The 12,840-nt window shown below is 49.0% G+C and overlaps 1 protein-coding gene across 2 annotated transcripts in view; it reads left to right on the top strand.

The window, feature by feature from the left end:
• The window catches only part of DOCK8 (dedicator of cytokinesis 8), a 719,019-nt gene that overhangs the window by 52,376 nt on the left and 653,803 nt on the right, over positions 1–12,840 (top strand). The window lies entirely within an intron of this gene.

Here is a 12,840-nt window from a genome sequence, read left to right as displayed (position 1 = left end):
ATGCTCTTCCTTTCATTGTCAGTCATGGGACTGTATAGTCAAAGATGGGCCCGAGATTGACAGAGTGCAAGTTTCATTTGTTGGGTTGCTCTTTCATTGTGTGTGAGAGCTGGGTTGAAATAGTTCAGAGTTTTGAGCTGTGGGTGAGGATGTGTCTTTTGCACTGTTCACGTGGGAAAAGAAGGCCATGGAAACAAGCATTGGAAATGCAATAGGGCTCGCATTAGGAAAGTTTGAGCTATTGGTCTTATAAATTAATTTTTTTTATTTATGTTTTTTTTTTTAAATAGCTAAATTAATAGCTTTGTCATTTACAATGCCAATAGTTATAACTTTCCCAAATGTGACACCTATAGCATTTATAATGCAACATGTTTTGTATTTACGTGACTTAGATGTATTGATATTACAAATAGCAATGGCTTTTAATTTTTTTAAATAATTTATTTAATTTGTAATGGCAATAGCTTAAACTTTTGTAAATAACTTTTGTGAAGATTATGTTCAGTGTTTTTTATTGTGACAAAAATCCAAGAACAGAAGTGAAATATTAACATCTTTTTGTGATTTGTAATAAAGCGTGAAAGCTTGAAAACTGCTTGAAACATTGAAAGAACATATTTGAACCAGTGATGCTGTGGTTGCGCTGAGTGATGCTGTGGTTGCGCTGAGTGATGCTGTGGTTGTGCTGAGTGATGCTGTGGTTGCGCTGAGTGATGCTGTGGTTGCGCTGAGTGATGCTGTGGTTGCGCTGAGTGATGTGTGCATCGGTGGAGCTTAGTGGGTGCATTGGTGGAGCTGTTTGGTGGGTGCATTGGTGGAGCTTAGTTGGAGCATCGGTGGAGCTGTGTGGTGGGTGCATCGGTGGAGCTGTGTGGTGGGTGCCTTGGCGGAGCTGTGTGGTGGGTGCATCGGTGGAGCTGTGTGGTGGGTGCATCTGTGGAGCTGTGTGGTGGGTGCCTCGGTGGAGCTGTGTGGTGGGTGCCTCTATGGAGCTGGGTGGTGGGTGCATCGGTGGAGCTTAGTTGGTGCATCGGTGGAGCTTAGTTGGTGCATCGGTGGAGCTGTGTGGTGGGTGCCTCGGCGGAGCTGTGTGGTGGGTGCCTCGGCGGAGCTGTGTGGTGGGTGCATCGGTGGAGCTGTGTAGTGGGTGCATCGGTGGAGCTGTGTGGTGGGTGCTTCTGTGGAGCTGTGTGGTGGGTGCATCTGTGGAGCTGTGTGGTGGGTGCATCTGTGGAGCTGTGTGGTGGGTGCATCTGTGGAGCTATGTGGTGGGTGCATCTGTGGAGCTGTGTGGTGGGTGCATCTGTGGAGCTGTGTGGTGGGTGCCTCTGCGGAGCTGTGTGGTGGGTGCTTCTGTGGAGCTGTGTGGTGGGTGCTTCTGTGGAGCTGTGTGGTGGGTGCATCTGTGGAGCTGTGTGGTGGGTACATCTGTGGAGTTGCGTGGTGGGTGCATCTGTGAAGCTGCGTGGTGGGTGCATCTGTGGAGCTGTGTGGTGGGTGCATCTGTGGAGCTGTGTGGTGGGTGCATCTGTGGAGCTGTGTGGTGGGTGCATCTGTGGAGCTGTGTGGTGGGTGCCTCGGTGGAGCTGTGTGGTGGGTGCCTCAGTGGAGCTGTGCGGTGGGTGCATCGGTGGAGCTGTGTGGTGGGTGCATCGGTGGAGCTGTGTGGTGGGTGCATCGGTGGAGCTGTGTGGTGGGTGCATCGGTGGAGCTGTGTGGAGGGTGCCTCGGTGGAGCTGTGTGGTGGGTGCCTCGGTGGAGCTGTGTGGTGGGTGCATCGGTGGAGCTGTGTAGGTGGAGCTGTGTGGTGGGTGCATCGGTGGAGCTGTGTGGTGGGTGCATCAGTGGAGCTGTGTGGTGGGTGCATCGGTGGAGCTTAGTGGGTGCATTGGTGGAGCTGTATGGTGGGTGCATTGGTGGGGCTGTGTGGTGGGTGCATCGGTGGAGCTTAGTTGGTGCCTCGGTGGAGCTGTGTGGTGGGTGCATCGGTGGAGCTGTGTGGTGGGTGCATCAGTGGAGCTGTGTGGTGGGTGCATTGGTGGAGCTGTATGGTGGGTGCATTGGTGGAGATGTGTGGTGGGTGCATCGGTGGAGCTTAGTTGGTGCATCGGTGGAGCTGTGTGGTGGGTGCATCGGTGGAGCTGTGTGGTGGGTGCATCGGTGGAGCTGTGTGGTGGGTGCATCGGTGGAGCTGTGTGGTGGGTGCTTCTGTGGAGCTGTGTGGTGGGTGCCTCGGCGGAGCTGTGTGGTGGGTGGAGCTGTGTGGTGGGTGCATCTGTGGAGCTGTGTGGTGGGTGCATCTGTGGAGCTGTGTGGTGGGTGCATCTGTGGAGCTGTGTTGTGGGTGCATCTGTGGAGCTGTGTGGTGGGTGCATCTGTGGAGCTGTGTGGTGGGTGCCTCGGTGGAGCTGTGTGGTGGGTGCATCGGTGGAGCTGTTTGGTGGGTGCATCGGTGGAGCTGTGTGGTGGGTGCATCGGTGGAGCTGTGTGGTGGGTGCCTCTGTGGAGCTGTGTGGTGGGTGCATCGGTACCCAGAGGTGGGCTGCGCCACTGCCTTGGTATATTGGTGCGAAAGCAAAAATGTTACTGACGACACATGCCAATTGATGAGGAGGTCCGAGTCAAAGCCTTTCTATGTGTGCATGCATTTTTTATAAGACTAGTATGATTGTGTAGGCCAATCCTAACAAATGCTCTGGACCCCGAGAACATGGAAACAACACTATGCACTCTGTTCAACTCACCCAATTTACCTTTCAGCAATAGGGACATGATTTTGATACCCTAGATATTACTTTTGAACCGATATAGCACTTTGCCAGCGGTAGTATAATGCCCTGCTCTAGGTTTCAATATGAAAACCAGACGAGGTAAGCTGCCTGGCAGACCTCCAACAATGTTTTTTAATTATTCACCGACTAACTTAAAAACACCTCTGTGGACCCAGATATTTGAAAATAACTATGATCAAAGGCAGCAGCACCGAGAGGAACTTTACTGTAAAAATGCAACCCGTTACCATCAAACATGGCCCTGCACGGCTATGCTGCTCATGCTTTCCTGAGCGGCCACGGGATTGCTATTCTGTATGCGCTCTACCTCAGCATAGTCTGCAGCTCCAAGCCCCGCCCTCTTCTAGGAAAGACAGGCCATCCCGCCTGCCGTAACCATGATAAGAATGTTAATTAATACCCCGCTCATGGACACAGCAGAAGGGGAGGGGGGCCGAAGGGGGCGCATTCCTGAATCTAGCCAACTAACAGACATAAGGAAAATAAATGACTTTCACATGCGAACGCTAGTCATCAAATATTGTATCGCTTTCTAACTATGAATTAGGCAAACTAAGTAGTTGAGTTTTAAAAACGAATAAGTTATCTTAACATTTAAAAGTGCGGGAACATTTCTACACCATGCATAGGACATGTTTGAGTGAATAATGCGCTATTTCCACTGCCAGCTTCGCCGGTCTGCAAACAATACTAAGAAAAGAAAATTCGAGAGAGCAGTCCGAAACTGGTAAAACTGAAAACACACTCCTCCCTGCCCGTGCTCCCATTAAATGTATTACAAACAATAGCCGATTCATGTAAAGACTCAAATCTAGATAGAAAATGCTCAATGTTTTCCAATTGAGGGGCACAGCAAGCATCCATGGTAAAATTGCAAGCCGAAAATAAACCCTAAAAGCAACATCTGCTTATTAGTGATCCAAATGTCAACGCTTCAGAGTGAGTTTTTTTAACCACTGTTGTGACCTCACTGCAAGCACTCGTAAGCATACCATGTCAGAAGTCCCAATGCAGACAGGCTGACTTCGCATTTCATCCTTTCAACGTCGAAAACGGAATTGTTTATAGCAGTACTGGTCGCCTTCAGTACATCGAATGTGACGTGCAGCGTCCCAGGTGATCAGTTCACACTTTGTATTCGTGTTAAATCCCTTCAGATGTAGCTACACCCGAGCTGTATATCGTGCACTAATAAGATACGGGTTTGAGATGGTGGAAGAGCTGCTTATCTCTTATGGAGATAGATTATCTGGGGGGAGGAAGGGCTCCTAATGGGAAGTGTAGACGGGGAGAAATTGAGAAAAAAGCTGAGCAGGGAGGGTGTTATTGCGGCTATCTGTTTGCCCGAGGGGAGGAGAAATGCCGGCCTGAGGCAGCACACGCTGAGAAGCTTGTGGGAGGGGGGCTGGGCTGCCTTTGATCTGGTAATGCGAGGCAGGCAGGCAGGCGGCTGGTGGCATTGTGCACGCGCTTTTTAGGGCTTGCGCTTGCGCAATGACCTAAAAAGCACATGCACTTGAAGGAATCGCCAGTGGAATCGCCAGTGGTGGTTAAACACTGGATAAGCCATAATAGAGCTTCGCCAGCGATGCGCAGAAGCGCATCAGCAGGCGAGCCCTAATAAACCAATCAATCAGTGGAATTGCAAACGCACTACTCACCCGTGAGGGTCTCAAGGCGCTGGGTGGGGTTAAGCAGCTCCGCTCAGTCAAAGAGCCAGGTCTTGAGTGTCTTCCTGAAGATGTTCAGGGAGGGGGCACATCTGATGTCAATCGGGAGCTCGTTCCAGGTCTTAGCCGCGATGTAGGAGAAGGCTCTTCCCCCTGTTCTGGCTCTGCAGATGAGCGGGGTTTCGGCGAAGGCATGTTCGGCGGATCAGAGGTTTCTCTTGGGTACGTGGAAGGAGATTCTTTCATTTAGGTATTGGGGTCCGGTGTTGTGGAGGCATTTGTAGGCGTGGGTGAGTATCTTGAAAGTTACTCTTCTCGACGGGGAGTCAGTGGATGTTAAGCAGGTGTTGGTTGATGTGTTCGTGTCGAGGGATGCCGAAGACGAGTCTGGCTGGTGTATTCTGTATGGTCTGGAGTTTGTGGAGCGGAGACTTGTTGATCCTGGCGTAGAGGGTTTTTCCGTAGTTCAGTCTGCTGGTTATGAGTGTGTGGGTGATTGTCTTCCTTGATTCAGGGGGGATCCATTTGAAGGTCTTTCCGAGGATGTGGAGGGTGTTGAAGCAGCTAGAGGCGCCAGCGTTGACCTGTTGGGCCATGGAGAGGGCGCAGTCGAGTATGATACCGAGTTTATGGGTGTGGTCCGTGGGGGTGGGAGGGCTGCTGAGGGTGGTGGGCCACCAGGTGTTGTCCCAAGTAGAGGCTTGAGGACGAGGACCTCTGTCTTCTCCTAATTAAGCTTCAGACAGCTGCTGCTCATTAAGGATACAACGCCTTTCATCCCTTACTAGAAGTTGGGTCCGATGGTAACGGGGTCCTTGGTGAGAGAGAGGATGAGCTGGGTGTCGTCGGCGTAGGATACTATGCAGAGTCTGTGATGACTGACAATGACGGCGAGGGCGGCTATGTAGATGTTGAAGAGCGTGGAGCTGAGCGGTGATCCTTGGGGTACTCTGCAGTTGATTTTCGTGGGTTCGGAGAGGAAGGTTGGCAGTCCGATCCATTGGATTCTGCTGGTGAGGAAGGAGTGGATCTAGTCAAGGGCGGTTCCCTGTATGCCGGCGTCGTGGAGTCTTGCGGTGAGTGTGCGGTGGGAGACAGTGGTGTTGAATGCTGTAGGGAGGTCGACTAGCATCAGGGCCGTGGTGTGTCCTTTGTCGAGGAGGGTGCAGAATGCAGATGTCATCTGTGGTGGCGAGTAGAGGGGTCTAGGTGCTGTGGTTGCTGCGGAATCCAGATTGGGAGGGGTCGAGGATGGAGTTTTCTTCGATGAATTTTGTTAGCTGGGCATTGACGATCTTCTCAGTGACTTTGGCCGCGAAGGGGAGGAGGGAGATGGGTCGGTAGTTCCTGAGGTCCGTGGGGTCTGCTGAGGGTTTTTTGAGCAGGGGTTTGACTTCTGCACATTACCAGTCATTGGAAAAGGTGCCGGTCTTGAAGGTGGTGTTGATGGGGTGTCGCAGTTCTGAAGTGATGGCGGCTCTGTGGTAGATGTGCGGCGGGCAGGGGTCCATGGGGGCCCTTGAGTGGATACCTTTCATGGTCGAGGTGGTGTCTTCAGTGGTGATTGGGGTCCAGGAGGAGATGGTGGGCTGGCTGGTGATGCTGGGGAGGAAGATGGTTTTGGAGGCAGGTGTCTGGTTGCTGAAGTGGTCGTAGAGGCCCTTGATCACAAGATGGAAGTAGGATCCAAGCTTTTGCAGAGGTCTTGGGAGGGGGTGATGTCCATGGTTTTGATGGCGAGTTTGGTGAATTCCTGGATGACGCTGAAGAGTTCCTTGGAGTTGCTGGAGTTGGCGAGGATCTTGTTTTGGATGAAGGTCCTTTTGGTGGATCTGATTCGGTGGTGGTATTCCGTCATGGCGTTCTTGTAGGTGGTACGATCTTCTGGTGTTTTGCTGTTTCTCCAGTTCTTCTCGAGATGTCTGCAGGTGCGTCTGGATTCTTGAAGGTTGGTGGTGAACCAGGTGGCCTTCCTAGGGCACTGTCTGTCGGAGTTGCGTAGAGGTGCGAGCTCGTCTGTACGGATGGAGATCCATCTGTGGAGTTCTTTGGCTGAGAAGTTGGTGACGGTTGAGGTGGTGGGGGCGTCGCTGTTGAGGGCTGAGTTGAGCTGCTCCTCAGTGATTTTACTCCATTTCCTTCTGGGAGGGTGCAGTGCAGGTTTGGGGGCAGTGGGTTTGTTGGCGTTGAAGTGTATGCAGTGGTGGTCCATATAGGAGGGTTGCTTGGTGTAGCAGAAGGGGATGCTGTTACCTCCTGCCAAGATGGGGTCAAGGGTGTGTCCTTCCTTGTGGGTGAGCATGGTGACAAGTTGTTTCAGGCTGATGTTGGCTAGGTTGTCCAGGAGGGTGGTGGAGTTGTCAAGGTGGAAGTTCAGGTCTCAGATGAGTATGTAGTCCATGGAGGCGATAGCGTGGGGTGTGATGAGGTCGGCGATGGTCGTGGCGAAGGAGGTGCGAGGTCTGGGGATCTGTAAGCGAGGGTGCTGCAAAGTGTGGTTCTCTGGCAGGTCTGGATCTGGAGGTGAAGGTGTTCGGTGGTGGAGAGGGAGTCATTTGTATTGGAGGTGGTGAGTCGGAGGGCGCTTTTGTGTGCGATGGTGAGTCCTCCTCCTGGGCGGTCCAGGCAGTCTTGCCTCTGGATCTTGTATCCATCGGGGATGGTGGTGGCGATGTCAGGGGTGGAGGAGGCGTTGGTCCAGGTTTCTGTAAAGACGGTGACGTCTGGTGAGAGGGAGTCGAGGAGGTCCTAGATCTCAATGGCGTGTCTGTGCAAGGAGCGCACGTTGAGGAGGATGCACCTCAGGGTTTCGGAGGTGTTGGTGTTTGGTGTAGGGGTGTGGTGGCCGTGGGGGTGCTGATGGTGCTGATGGTGATGAAGGTCTGGCTGCAGTGATGGCAGTAGAACTGTCTGTGGGTGGTGCTCGGCATGGATAGCTGGTAGTTGTTGTTCCTCCCGGGGTTGAGTGCGAGGAGGGTAGCAGAGTCGTAGCGATGGATGGTTGGAGATCCAGGCTTCCTGGCGCTGGTCGCAGTCTGGTCTCGAACAGGCGCAGATGGGCTTGCCTTAGGCACACCAGCGGCGTGTCCGCTGCGTGGCAGTACAGATCTGTCATTAATATTGGAGGAGGGAGGGAAAGCTCAGCTGTGAGGCGGGAGAGTGAGCGGCAGAGGGCAGGGGCCTCGTGGGAGCAGTGGCGGGAGAATGTGGGAAAACAGTAAAAAACTGAAAATCAATATACTTTAAACAAGAGGGATGACAATTACACAAGAAGGAAAACAGCAACACAACAGCAAAACATTACAATGTAAACAAGAAGGATGACAATTACATGAGAAGGATGACAATATACCCAAGAAAGGATGACACAGGAAGAAAAAAACAGGCACAGCGAGGTAGGAGGCAGCAGGGGTAGGCTCAAACCCTACCAGATCAGCGACGGCGGCGGAGGCACAATGGTGGAGCTACTGGGCAATAGAGAAGGTCACTGACCAGAGATCAGAGGTCTTGGTTGCTCATCCCAGCAGCGACCGCCATTAAATTGGGGTGGAGTTGGGGAGCAGCTGCCGGACAACGTACAGTTTAAACAAGAGAGATGACAATTAAACATGAAGGAAAACAGAAAAACAAGAGCAAAACAATCCATTTAAACAAGAAGGATGACAATTACACGAGAAGGATAACAATATAACCAAGAAAGGATGACACAGGAAGAAAAAAACGGACACAACGGTGGAACTACTGGGGGAGTGAGCAGGTCACTGACCAGAGGTCAGAGCTCTTGCCTCTTGCCTTGGAAGAAATGTGCAAGTGTGTATCAAGTATTCTCCTTTACTCTGTGTAGCTGTATTCTAGCAGCAGCATAAGTAGAATTAAATTGTATTTGACATGCATTGCACAGGGCGTTTTCACATGACGCTTCTGTAAGTATTGGGGACATATTTATGAGGGGAGTTGCATCGCACTTGCACCACACAACTTGGGCAAGCATAATGCAAGCCCAAAATGCGATTAATGAAGCCACACCAGGCCACCTTGAGTGGCCCTGAGTGGCTTCATAAATCTGGAGTAACGCAACACAATGCAAATTACTGTGTTGCGTTACGTAGGACAAATCGCTGTGTTGCATTACTCTGCTCTGGGAATGTGTTTTATGGGCGTTGCGTGGGTGATCCCACAAAACCTCCAGGTTTTTTAAGCATCCCCAGATCTACTAAAAGTGGTAGACTGGATTCTGCAGCACACATCGAAATAGGAATATGCTTCTCAAGTTGAAGGGGCACCTTCCTGCACACTAAAAACAAGCCTGCATGCAACACAGGCACCCTTGCACCATAATATTTTAAATTAGGTGCATTCCTGCCCTTTCCCAGTCATGCAGCACAGCAAGGTGACTTGCTGTCCTGTGCTGCATGCGTTTTCCATAAATATGCCCCTGGATGTTTACAACAACCTGTCTGCCTGTTAGCAAAGAAACAGAATTTTAAAAATCCTGCAACATATTGATGGGAGTAGAGAAGTGATAGTGAATTAAAATCAGGTAGTTGGATAAAGATGTGCAGGGTTTACTGTTTTCATTGTTTATTTTTTTGTGAATTGCAATGGGTATTTTTCAATATTTTCACAGCCTCTGAAAATCAGTGGTTAACAGTGGCATCCCAGGATTTGCCCCAATTTGTGTTTACTAGTCTTTACAAAATACACTACAGAAAATATGACTGACTAACCTTTTTATTGTAGCAGAACTATCTCTAACCTGACAAGAAGAGTCCTTTTTAAGATAAACCACTGGGAGATTTGAGAAAGAACAGGTTGTCAAGGAAGAAACACTGTTGATTCAGGCAGTGGTTGTCTGCCCTCACATCTGCCTTACATTTTAAAGAGCAGCACTCTCTCTATGCGCAAACACAATTTTGGCAAAACTGAAGTCCCCCCACTTTTACGCAGTTTGTGTTCTTGTTGCTGTCCTTGCCATCCCAGACTCAGCTTTCTGAGCTTTTTTTTAAAGTGGCTCCTTAATTTCTCATTTAAAGCATTAGCTTCAAATATATTGCATAGTAAATTAAAAGTCTTAGGAGACCTTTCAAAGATGAGCTCATGCAAACCATAACGAATTCCACTTGTGCCCAAAAAAATATGCCATGCAGCATAAAGATTGTTCCTTTAGAATATTCAAATGCTGGCTCACCCTATCACCCCGCTGCCAGAGTCTCCTACACATTTCCTGCTACCATTATTGTTCTCTACCTTTCAGTTCAGTGCAAGCCTTACCCTCTTCTTCATTCTTATTGACAGTCAACTGCGTCTGTGCTCTTGTGATTTAGGTCCCTATTTATTATAACGTGGTGAAAACATGATGCAACCCATAAGATGTGATTTATCAAGCCATGCAAGACCCCCTTGTGTGGCCCTGCATGCCTTGATAAATCTGGAGTCACGCAATGCATCACAAATGTCTGCGTTGTGTTATTCTGCCCCAGAGAGGCGTTCCATTGGCTTTGCGTAGGTGTTCCCAAGCAACACCCATGGACTTTGACCCATTACCAGATTTACCATTACTGCTGACCTGGGAATGTGGCAAAATGCTACGCCTTCCCAGGTGTGGCGTAACGAGGTGAAAGATCTTTATTTCTCCTCCTTACTTCCTCTTTCTATGTGTGTTGCAGAAAGAAGAACATGCCTCAGGGGATTGTTCTTGTGAAGGAAGGTGCACATAAATAATCCTGCATGCAATGCAGGCACCATTGCATCATAGCACAAAGTTCCAGAGGACCAGACCCCAGCAGGGGTTGCTGTGAGGCTTGGGCGATCTGGAGCAGTCTTGATGTGGAACACCGAGAGAATGGGAGGTACCTGTGCACAGATGGAAAAGGAAAGCCTAAAGGCAAGGCAATCACAGGCGTCACAGCGAGTCAACAAACCACACCCAGCCTAGAAACCATGCTAATAAATAAAGACAAGGGTGTTCACGCTGTGAAGTGTTAGCAGAAAGGGCTCAGCTATATACAGAGATAAAGCAAACTGGAAAGAAGACAAACTAAGCGAGAGTGGAATTATAAAGAGACGAGAAACTGGGATAGAAAGACAAGAGAGAGAGAACGGGAGCTTCGGAGAAGAGCAAAGAAAGGAAAACAGAGACAGGCAGAGGAGAGACCTAACACTTGAGAGTTATAGCAGTGTGAAGCTGTAATAGCAGTCGGTCCATAAAAAAAGTAATTGTTATTGCATTAGGAAAGCTGTCCAGGTCCACTGCTAGGTACAAGGATACAAATCTTGCTACCCGCCAGGATTCTGTGTTTACATCGTAAGTGGTTGTGGTTCCTAACAGAGACGATTGAAGTGCACTAGACGAGGGAGTGTATTGCTAAATATTCACTAGTGACTGGGGGGGAGGCTGGGAAATGGACGCCCACGGATTGTCAGAGAGTTGGTGTGTGCACATGGGGAGGGGCTATATAACTGCAAACGTGTGTTACGAGCAAGGCATCTAAGGTGCTGATGGCCATAGTGCCGACACAAGTGTTCATTGTTTTGATGTCGTTACAGTATTGACACAGGGCAGAACGTGCTGCACTGAGAAAAAGTTTGCTGTAACCTAAACTGAACCTCCTAAAATTCATGCCTTCAAAGTTTCTAGGCTAATGTGCGAGTAGCTCACCTAGTCTATACTTTTACTTTGCATTCTGGGACTTGTAGTCCTGGTTTTATATAATAAAAATAAGTGGAAAGCAAAAAAACTGGGATCTATGTGCTGCTCATATGTGGACCTAGGAAACTTGAAAGCTCAGTAAAACCAATAGGAAGAAGTTGCTAGGGAATCTCACTGCCTCGTGATGCTTCAGTCAAATAAGTTTGGCTGCCTCTACAGGCCACTGTGACTATATTCTGTAGAGTTAACGGCTACCAAATAAGTGATCAGTGGTGTGAAACCTTCAACAATTGCTGTACTCCTTCCCCCATCAATTGGATCAGTATGTTGCCAACTTTTCAGCTGTGCGCTATTTGGACAGGCTCTGTTAGACTGACCTCATTTTCTGATGTCTTCTCACATTAATGGTGCCTGACAGTCGGAGGAGGGGAGGGAAGTTGAAGTCTGTGGTGGTGTGAGCTGTGTCTCTTTAATTTACTAGATTCATAAAGTTACACATTGCTTACCGCGCCTACTTTCTGCGATGCTGACACCACGGGTCCCTTCAGGTGGATAGAGCAGCATGTGCATGGGACATTTTGAAGTGGGTGAAATCTTTAAAAAAAACAGTGGATTCATGTAAAAACCGAAAAAGCAAGTTTTGAAGTTGAGGTTTGAGAATCGGTCTTTTTCGGAATTAAACCAAAATCTGGAAAGCTTAAATATAGGTGAGCAGAGGTAGGCAACTGTAACCACGGCCTGCTCTTTAGTACCCCTGGTACTGTCTTTGCATTCTGGGACTTGTAGTCCTGGTTTTATATAATAAAAATAAGTGGAAAGCAAAAAAACTGGGATCTATGTGCTGCTCATATGTGGACCTAGGAAACTTGAAAGCTCAGCAAAACCAATAGGAAGAAGTTGCTAGGGAATCTCACTGCCTCGTGATGCTTCAGTCAAATAAGTTTGGCTGCCTCTACAGGCCACTGTGACTATATTCTGTAGAGTTAACGGCTACCAAATAAGTGACCAGTGGTGTGAAACCTTCAACAATTGCTGTACTCCTTCCCCTATCAATTGGATCAGTATGTTGCCAACTTTTCAGCTGTGCGCTATTTGGACAGGCTCTGTTAGACTGACCTCATTTTCTGATGTCTTCTCACATTAATGGTGCCTGACAGTCGGAGGAGGGGAGGGAAGTTGAAGTCTGTGGTGGTGTGAGCTGTGTCTCTTTAATTTACTAGATTCATAAAGTTACACATTGCTTACCGCGCCTACTTTCTGCGATGCTGACACCACGGGTCCCTTCAGGTGGATAGAGCAGCATGTGCATGGGACATTTTGAAGTGGGTGAAATCTTTAAAAAAAACAGTGGATTCAGGTAAAAAACGAAAAAGCAAGTTTTGAAGTTGAGGTTTGAGAATCGGTCTTTTTCGGAATTAAACCAAAATCTGGAAAGCTTAAATATAGGTGAGCAGAGGTAGGCAACTGTAACCACGGCCTGCTCTTTAGTACCCCTGGTACTGTCTTTGTTTATTGGCAGGGACCGAAGATGAACAAGGCTAAAACAGCTCTATCCTTTGGGCAGTCTCTACTGTTAGCCATTACCCTAATATGTCAAGAGCTAATTGTAGGCTGTAGAGGCACTCTGGGTGGGTTAATAGGTACATCCTGCGATGGCATCAGGGGGCCAAAGGATGCATGAGCTTCCTTTTGTTACAATATATTGCAGGAAATCAACACCCATGAC

The sequence above is a fragment of the Lissotriton vulgaris genome, chromosome 3_1 (genome assembly GCF_964263255.1).
Source record: "Lissotriton vulgaris chromosome 3_1, aLisVul1.2, whole genome shotgun sequence".
Classification (NCBI taxonomy): Eukaryota; Metazoa; Chordata; class Amphibia; order Caudata; family Salamandridae; genus Lissotriton; species Lissotriton vulgaris.
This window is presented reverse-complemented; position numbering and strand designations above follow the sequence as displayed.